The sequence below is a fragment of the Triticum aestivum genome, chromosome 5D (assembly GCF_018294505.1).
Source record: "Triticum aestivum cultivar Chinese Spring chromosome 5D, IWGSC CS RefSeq v2.1, whole genome shotgun sequence".
Classification (NCBI taxonomy): Eukaryota; Viridiplantae; Streptophyta; class Magnoliopsida; order Poales; family Poaceae; genus Triticum; species Triticum aestivum.
The window spans coordinates 409,740,864-409,750,068 of NC_057808.1; the positions used below are offsets into that span (position 1 = coordinate 409,740,864).

Below are 9,205 nucleotides of genomic sequence, written 5' to 3' on the forward strand. Positions count from 1 at the left end.
TGGTCAAAAGTTCAAAACACACCTAAACTAAATGCAAGACACGTTAATTAGATTCAATATATGGTTTTCCCCATTCCATCTGATTTTCTTATACTTTGCCCATAGGCACCACGGCCACACAGCAAAAAATCAATCGAGAAAAATAACATAAGGTGAGCTTCGCGTTGACGTGGATCATCCTAAAAAGGAAGAAATTCTCTTATTCTTATCCTAGAAAGGGCAGCGCGGAGCAGGTGCAGTCAGTGGTGGCTGAGGACAAAGACTAAGAGAGTCACTTACAACATGATTAGATTACAGCGTATACTAGGTGGTTCCTGTTCCACCTGGGGTTGTGAAAGGAGAATCATCATCCTTTTTTTACTGGAGAACGACCCTTTTGCGGAGAAAGCCGATGGAGCTCAGGTGCCAAACCAAATGGTGATGCTTCTCCATTTCCTGTGAAGCAAGGTTCAGTCTCCTGTGCATCTGCATTTCCTGGAGGTGCATCCTCGTCACTAGCATTTGCATCCTCGGAAGCAACATTTTTGGCAACATCGGCAACTAACCGTGTAACAAAATAATTCTGCTCAATTACCTGCAGGGATATCTACCATAGTTTTTCAAAGTCCACATATGATTGGAACCATTCATCTCTAGTTCCTGCTACACCGCTGGAAAACATTAAGAGAAAAAGTCTCTGAGTGCAATCTCGATAAAATAGTACTTGAGTGTAATTTGATATTATTTACCAGACTGTACTTTTGTGGGTCAGACAATTGAGGAAAGTCTGAAAGGAGATGCATCATCTGCAAAATGTGTGTCTACATCATTACTGTACGGTGTCACCGATCAAATTAACTCGTAAATCTGAATTATACCAAAAGAATTACATTCATGTGCTAAAGCTAAATCAATATTCAACTCCCTCCTTCGGTCCTTCCCATAGGCAACACCATCGCACAGCAAAAAATCAACCAAGAAAACCGTACATCAGCAGTGCAGCACAGGTTCAACGACTAGGAGAGTTGCAACAGATTACAATGTATACAGAAGACCTTCAACTCCACTCACACTAGCATTGCCAGGTTCTGACAGAATTGACACAAATAGATACACGCCAAATGTTACAGGATTATTAAGAGAAGGCATAAAATAAATTGGCACTCTTCTAAAACAGGATTAATATTAGACAGGCGGGGAAAGCGAAAGAAAATAGTCTAATCGAACTAAAGTGAAACCGAGTTGTTCAAAGTTTGGCGCTCGAGAGTGACGGTCTAACCGAAACTGAAATATCACCATACGCTTCTTCCTGATGGAAATCAATATAATCATAGCTCTTCAGGGCAAACGTTTCAAAGAACATGCTCGCAGCTTGCTTCTTTGTCCTCCCCTCCAAGATTCTGTTTAAACTGAATTTTCCCTGGCTGGTCTTCTGACGTGGCTGAGGACATCATACCTTTGAAGTACTGGGCGGCAGCCCTTGTCCTGGTAGACATGATGCTGCCGGTACCCGCACTGGATATCATGCTAGGGGTATTCATGAGCCCAGGAAACTCCGGCAGATCTTCGTCAAGATCGGCAGTACCGAATGGGAAATCAGATTCAAGAGTATTTTTTACATGTGATGCATAACTGTAGACATTTTCTGGGGACATTGAGGTGAGGTGAGGTTCAGGCTCCTGTGTATCTGCATTTCCTGTAGGTGCATCCTCGTCACAAACATTTTTGGCAACATCGGCAGAGTCAGCATCAGAGTCACTCACACGAGGGTAGCCCCCCGAGCAAGCTTTATGGAGGTCAGTACACATTCCTTGCACCAAAGGTTCGGAGAAGAAACTGTCCTTATTTTGGTTCATCATGTTGAATCTCCACATTTCCAGTGCTGTAAGGGGTGCTATCTTCTTCGTGCGGACCAGCTCACCTAGCTCGTCGCGATCGATTTGTTTCGCCATATAGCTAGGCAATGGAGAGCATTTCTTCATCATCGAGTACGATTCCTCTCTTCTTCTGTATCACACTCGGCGTTCTCTTTCTCCTGTTATCTTGCAGGTGAGGTGGAGGTGTTACCTTGCAAGCTTTATGAAGATCACTACACATTCCTTGCACCAAAGGTTCGGAGAAGAAGATGTCCTTTTGGCTCATCCTGTTGAATCTCCACAAATCTAGTGCTGTAAGGGGTGCAATCTTCTTCCGGCGGACCAGCTTACCTAGCTCATCACCATCCATTTGTTTCGCCATATAGGCAAGGGAGAGCGTTTCTTCATCGTCGAGTACGGGTCTCGTCTTGTTCTTCTCTTGTACATTCTGCCTTCTCTTTCGCTTGTTATCTTGAACTACTCGAGGTGGAGAGGGTTCAAGGGTAAATGCCAGTACCGAGATTCCAGTGCCACCTGCTGGTTCTTCATCTTCAGTAGGACCATGGCCTCTTGGTGCGTTGGGAATGGATGCCCCAAACAAAGACCCTCTACATATAACAGGGTATAAAGACGAGTACATCTCCGGTGGCGGGGTAACCTTTCCTATGAATGGCGGCGACGGATCTTCGTCCATGGGGTCATCACTTGCATCCTCATCAAGACTGACCGTCACATACTCTTCTCCGCACAAGGTGATCTGATTCTGATCAGAGGTTCCACGACCACACGGGTGGTTCACCTTCCATGAGTAGATGCGTACGAGCCCTAGGAGGAGATGCCCTGATAGCCTCAGGGCGATCGGGAGCTCGGGGGACACGATGCACACGGTGTAGGACGGGGTGTTGACGCTGTCGATCTGCGTCGTGTTGACGTCCTGCTTGCGCTCGAGGTCCGCGGCGATCCATACCGCGCCCAGCGGGCTCCTCCGAGCAAGGACCCAGTCGGAGCAGGACATTGTTTGCTGTGGGAAGGGATAGAGATGTGGGGCTTGCGGCGTCGGGCTAGGGCTTGGTTGCGGCGGGGGAAATGGCGGCAGAGACGGCGTGGAGATGAGATGTGATTGGAATTGTTTCGGGGGGAAAGCGCTCGCACCACACCTCGGCGCGCGAACATTTTTTTTTCACGAAGCAAGGCTTGCGTATCTTTTTATTGATAGATAGAAGGAGAATGAGTACAACCGAGGATAGAACACATGACATGAACGCAAGGAGGCATGCACATGTACCCGGAGCAGAGAGAAGGGGTGCTCAGCCTGAACAGGGAGAAACACACAGCTAAACCCACCGAGCCTAAAACTAGAGTAGCAGACCAAAAGAGCACAACATCAAACATCTTCAATTCCAACACTGGGGACTCCACGAACGAGCAAGATAGCGCCTTCAAGAAAGGGAACTTCGTCGTGACGCCGTCGCCATCCGATCCGAAAAGCCGGACCTAGGGTTTCCCTTGATGCTCGAAGAGGGGCTCGGATAAAGGTCATGACAGCGCCTCCAGGAAGGGAAACGACATCCACGGGTGTCGCCCCTGCCAGAGTAATTGACAAAAAACTACCACATTTCACGTTAGTGTCCCACAGAATTACCATTTTTTGAAAACTGACCAAAAACTCCAGTTTAGCGCTGATTTCGTGACAAAAAACTACCACATCGCGTTGATGACCGATTCAAGCGTTTTAAACGTCTTTCTGACAGATCCGGCCCACCTGTCAGGACGAAGGCCACGCTAACGGCTAACGGTGCTCGCCTCGCGCGCGTTAGCCGTGCGCGTCGGTCGGGCCCGGTCGGACCAGGGCTAACCTGGCCGACCGCCTCGCTCGCCGTCCCACCACCTCACTCTTCCCCCCCAGCTCACTCGCTCACTCACTCTGCTCCTCTGCTCTCCACTACTCCTCTTCTTCTTCTCGCACTCCGGCGACGCCGCGACCATGCCGTCGTGGCCCAACAGCAACGAGACCTCTGACGATGACGAGTACATGAGCGAGTTCAGTAGCATGCAGATGGAGTATTTTGTAAGTCAGCTCAATCTCTCCTCTCCTTTCCTCTGCTAGGGTTAGGGTTAGGGTTTGAAGAAGGATAGGGATTTCTCCATTTAAGTTCATGTATGCGAGCTGTAGTTGATATATATGTGTTTCCTGCTGCAGCAAACTCCAGATACTGTGATAGATCCAAGCTTTTCTGGGCTTGTGACTGAATCTGACCGTAGGTGCATCCTGCACAGGAAGAGGGCTGGCAAATTTGTGGCATTTGAAGGCACTGACACTGGCAGGAGATTCGTAGGATGTGCAACTGAGGTAATGAACCAAGTTGTCATGGCTGTGATTGATTCATTTTGTGCTTTTCTGAATAATGCTGCTGCTTTTCTCATTTTTGCTTAATTATAAGAGCAGTGCTCTCTCTAAATTATGTACTTATAGCAAATAGCAGCAAAGAGCAATGGAACCAAGAGCTAGTGTAGTGTAGCTACATATATGAGTACTGTTTATGATTTGTTATTGCGAATATGTTTGTTAGTGAAGAATAAATCTCACTTCAAATTTAACTGAATTTTCAGGATGGTGTGAACTGTGGTGTTTTAGAGTGGGTAGATGCCCCTTGGCCTGTAATTTTGCAAAGGTGCTTAACCAAGCTCTGGGATATGTATCATGAAGAGAACCTTGGTAGAGTCCAAGACAAAGAGCTCATGAGATAGAGGTTGAGAAACTGAAGAAGGAGCTGGATTCTCTTGGCAATCAGTACAGTTAGCTTGTGGATGATGTATCCAAGCTGTTTGATTACCAGGATGGGCAGAAATCCCATGACATGGATTACACAAGCCAGTCAATCAATGAACTTAAGGAGAAGAAGCATCAGCTTGAGGAGCAGGCAAAGATTGAGATTCAAATGGAGAAGCTTAAGCTCAAGAAAGAACAGAGGTGTTGGAAATATGCCCTAGAGGCAATAATAAATTGGTTATTATTATTATATTTCCTTGTTCATGATAATCGTTTATTATCCATGCTAGAATTGTATTGATAGGAAACTCAGATACATGTGTGGATACATAGACAACACCATGTCCCTAGTAAGCCTCTAGTTGACTAGCTCGTTGATCAATAGATGGTTGCGGTTTCCTGACCATGGACATTGGATGTCGTTGATAACGGGATCACATCATTAGGAGAATGATGTGATGGACAAGACCCAATCCTAAGCCTAGCACAATATCGTGTAGTTCGTTTGCTCAGAGCTTTTCTAATGTCAAGTATCATTTCCTTAGACCATGAGATTGTGCAACTCCCGGATACCGTAGGAATGCTTTGGGTGTACCAAACGTCACAACGTAACTTGGTGGCTATAAAGGTGCACTACAGGTATCTCCGAAAGTGTCTGTTGGGTTGGCACGAATCGAGACCGGGATTTATCACTCTGTGTAAACGGAGAGGTATCTCTGGGCCCACTCGGTAGGACATCATCATAATGAGCACAATGTGACCAAGGAGTTGATCACGGGATGATGTGAGTTACGGAACGAGTAAAGAGACTTGCCGGTAACGAGATTGAACAAGGTATCGGGATACCGACGATCGAATCTCGGGCAAGTAGCATACCGATAGACAAAGGGAATTGAATACGGGATTGATTGAATCCCCGACATCGTGGTTCATCCGATGAGATCATCGTGGAACATGTGGGAGCCAACATGGGTATCCAGATCCCGCTGTTGGTTATTGGCCGGAGAACGTCTCGGTCATGTCTGCATGGTTCCCGAACCCGTAGGGTCTACACACTTAAGGTTCGATGACGCTAGGGTTATAGGGAAAGTATGTACGTGGTTACCGAATGTTGTTCGAAGTCCCGGATGAGATCCCGGACGTCACGAGGAGTTCCAGAATGGTCCGGAGGTAAAGATTTATATATGGGAAGTCCTGTTTTGGTCACCGGAAAAGTTTCGGGTGCTATCGGTAATGTACCGGGACCACCGGGAGGGTCCCGGGGGTCCACCAGGTGGGGCCACCGACCCCAGAGGGCTGCATGGGCCAAGTGTGGGAGGGGACCAGCCCCAGGTGGGCTGGTGCGCCCCCCCACAAGAGGCCCAGGGCGCAGGAAGGGGGGGGAAGGGGAAACCCTAGGCTTAGATGGGCCTAAGGCCCATCTAGTGGGGCGCCCCCCTCTCTTCCCCCCTTGGCCGCACCCCTTGGGGGGGGGGGAACCCTAGATGGGGGCGCAGCCCTCCCCCTCCCCTATATATATTGGGGTTTTGGGGCTACCATACACACGAGAACACATCTCCCTCATGGCGCAGCCCTACCCCTCTTCCTCCTCCTCTCCCGCGGTGCTTGGCGAAGCCCTGCAGGATTGCCACGCTCCTCCACCACCACCACGCCGTCGTGCTGCTGCTGGACGGAGTCTTCCCCAACCTCTCCCTCTCTCCTTGCTGGATCAAGGCGTGGGAGACGTCACCGGGCTGCACGTGTGTTGAACGAGGAGGCACCGTTCTTCGGTGCTTAGATCGGAATCAACCGCGATCTGAATCGCTATGAGTACGACTCCTTCATCCGCGTTCTTGCAACGCTTCCGCATCGCGATCTACAAGGGTATGTAGATGCACTCCCCTTCCCCTCGTTGCTAGATTACTCCATAGATTGATCTTGGTGATGCGTAGAAAATTTTGAATTTCTGCTACGTTCCCCAACAGTGGCATCATGAGCTAGGTCTATGCGTAGTTTCTATGCACGAGTAGAACACAAAGCAGTTGTGGGCGTAGATGTTGCCAATTCTTCTTGCCACTACTAGTCGTATCTTGTTTCGGCGGCATTGTGCGATGAAGCGGCCCGGACCGACCTTACACGTACGCTTACGTGAGACAGGTTCCACCGACTGACATGCACTAGTTGCATAAGGTGGCTAGCGGGTGTCTGTCTCTCCCACTTTAGTCGGAACGGATTCGATGAAAAGGGTCCTTATGAAGGGTAAATAGAAATTGGCATATCACGTTGTGGTTTTACGTAGGTAAGAAACGTTCTTGCTAGAAACCTATACAAGCCACGTAAAAAAAAACTTGCAACAACAATTAGAGGACGTCTAACTTGTTTTTGCAGCATGTGCTATGTAATGTGATATGGCCAAAAGGATGTGATGAATGATATATGTGATGTATGAGATTGATCATGTTCTTGTAATAGGAATCACGACTTGCATGTCGATGAGTATGACAACCGGCAGGAGCCATAGGAGTTGTCTTAATTTATTGTATGACCTGCGTGTCAATGAAAAACGCCATGTAATTACTTTACTTTATTGCTAACCGTTAGCCATAGTAGTAGAAGTAATAGTTGGCGAGACAACTTCATGAAGACACGATGATGGAGATCATGGTGTCATGCCGGTGACGAAGGTGATCATGCCGCGCCTCGAAGATGGAGATCAAAAGGCGCAAGATGATATTGGCCATATCATGTCACTTTATGATTTGCATGTGATGTTTGTCATGTTTACATCTTATTTGCTTAGAATGACAGTAGCATAAATAAGATGATCCCTCACTAAAATTTCAAGAGATGTGTTCCCCCTAACTGTGCACCGTTGCGAAGGTTCGTTGTTTCGAAGCACCACGTGATGATCGGGTGTGATAGATTCTAACGTTCGCATACAACGGGTGTTGACGAGCCTAGCATGTACAGACATGGCCTCGGAACACAAGCAAAACACTTAGGTTGACTTGACGAGCCTAGCATGTACAGACATGGCCTCGGAACACAAGAGACCGAAAGGTCGAACATGAGTCGTATAGTAGATACGATCAACATGGAGATGTTCACCGATGATGACTAGTCCGTCTCACGTGATGATCGGACACGGCCTAGTCGATTCGGATCATGTATCACTTAGATGACTAGAGGGATGTCTATCTAAGTGGGAGTTCATTAAATAATCAGATGAACTTAATTATCATGAACATAGTCAAAAGGTCTTTGCAAATAATGTCGTAGCTTACGCTTTAGTTCTACTAAGATATGTTCCTAGAGAAAATTTAGTTGAAAGTTGATAGTAGCAATTATGCGGATTGGGTCCGTAAACTGAGGATTGTCCTCATTGCTGCACAGAAGGCTTATGTCCTTAATGCACCGCTCCGTGTGCTGAACCTTGAGCGTCGTCTGTAGATGTTACGAAACATCTGACATACACGTTTTGATGACTACGTGATAGTTCAGTGTGTGATGCTAACGGTTTAAAATTGTGGCACCAAAGACGGTTTTGAAACGTCGCAGAACATATGAGATGTTCCAAAGACTGAAATTGGGATTTCAGACTAATGCCCACGTCAAGAGGTATGAGACCTCTGACAAGTTTCTTAAGCCTGCAAACTAAGGGAGAAAAGCTCAATCGTTGAGCATGTGCTCAGATTGTCTGAGTACTACAATCACTTGAATCGAGTGGGAGTTAATCTTCCAGATGAGATAGTGATGGTTCTCCATAATCACTGCCACCAAGCTATTATAGCTTCGTGATGAACTATAAATATCAAGGATAGATGATGATCCTTGAGCAACTCGCGATGTTTGACACCGCGAAAGTAGAAATCAAGAAGGAGCATCAATTGTTGATGGTTAGTAAAACCACTAGTTTCTAGAAGGGCAAGGGCAAAAGGGATACTTCATGAAATAGCAAATCATTTGCTGCTCTAGTGAAGAATCCCAAGGTTGAACCCAAACCCGAGACTAAGTGCTTCTGTAATGAGGGGAACAGTCACTGAAGCGGAACTACCCTACATACTTGGTAGATGAGAAGGCAGGCAAGGTCGAGAGAAGTATATTGGATATAAATTATATGAATGTGTACTTTACTAGTACTCCTAGCAGCACCAGGGTATTAGATACCGGTTCGGTTGCTAAGTGTTAGTAACTCGAAATAAAAGCTGCGGAATAAATGGAGACTGGCTAAAGGTGAGATGACGATGTGTGTTGGAAGTGTTTCCAAGGTTGATGTGATCAAGCTTCGCATGCTCCCTCTACTATCGAGATTTGGTGTTTGCGTTGAGCATGATTGGATTATGTTTATCGCAATACGGTTATTCATTTAAGGAGAATAATGGTTACTCTGCTTATTTGAATAATACCTTCAATGGTCTTGCACCTAAAATGAATCTCGATCGCAGTGATACACATGTTCGTGCCAAAAGATATAAAATAGTAATGATAGTACCACATACTTGTGGCACTGCCATTTGAGTCATATTGGTGTAGAACGCATGAAGACGCTCCATGTAGATGGATCTTTGGACTCACTCGTTTTTTGAAAAGATTGAGACATGCGAACCATGTCTATTGGTAT

The 9,205-nt window shown here is 46.7% G+C and overlaps 1 pseudogene; it reads right to left on the minus strand.

The window, feature by feature from the left end:
- Window positions 1-205: 205 nt before the first annotated feature.
- On the minus strand, window positions 206-2,922 carry LOC123120753 (sister chromatid cohesion 1 protein 3-like; annotated as a pseudogene).
- Window positions 2,923-9,205: the final 6,283 nt, after the last annotated feature.